Source organism: Diaphorina citri, unplaced genomic scaffold (assembly GCF_000475195.1).
Source record: "Diaphorina citri unplaced genomic scaffold, Diaci psyllid genome assembly version 1.1 scaffold23748, whole genome shotgun sequence".
Taxonomy (NCBI): Eukaryota; Metazoa; Arthropoda; class Insecta; order Hemiptera; family Psyllidae; genus Diaphorina; species Diaphorina citri.
Window position 1 is genome coordinate 1 of NW_007401091.1, and position 807 is coordinate 807.

Here is an 807-nt window from a genome sequence, read left to right on the forward strand (position 1 = left end):
TTTTTTGATTTTTCTCTCCACATTGCAGTCTCTTCAATGTCACAAGCCTTTGGTGCTACACGATCAGGTTATTCACTAACTTAACCTAAAGCTATGTCCACACACAGTCGACGGCCGTCCCTCGACAAGGTGAATCTATGTTGTCAAGGCAGTGCGATTTCAGTCTACATCGATCGACGGTGTCGACGATGTGTGGACACAACCTGAGAGCAAAAATGGTTGGCTCTTTGTTGGGTAACGAAAAATCTAAATTTGTTAGCCAAAAGTCGGAGGAATCCGCCGCAAATGGCCAGTAAAAGGATACAAGTTATATTGGTCCATCAAAGCAATATTGACCCAATGTTATTTCCATCAACAGTAGGCCAACAAGCCAACAAAATAAATATACACGACCAAATACTACCATTTGGGTTGCATTACGTTGAAACACCAAAGTTTTATTGGGTCATTATTGGCAACAAGGTGAACCAATGTTGTCAAGGCAGTGTGGAATGTGTGGATGCTTCAGTCGACATCGATAGAGGGCCGGTCGACTATGTGTAGACACCTGAATAGTGTACCATATAATCATTAGACGTTGGCAATCATTTTGGTCCAAGTTTCTCTATTCATTGCCTTGTTGAAAATTTCTTCTGAAGGTACCTAGATCCATTTCAAAATATTGTCCTCGAGTCCATCCAAGGCATGCCCACTGGATTTTAAGAAGAAGATGATATTAGGGTAGGGATTTGCGCGTACGCAATCCCCGCTACCAAAAATTACGCGCCCGAGGTATTCACATTTGGAATACTCGCAGGGGTCAACCCA

General features: G+C 42.8%; 1 pseudogene; it reads right to left on the bottom strand.

Moving 5' to 3' along the window:
- Window positions 1-721: 721 nt before the first annotated feature.
- On the bottom strand, window positions 722-807 carry LOC113473299 (annotated as a pseudogene; the record flags this gene model as incomplete).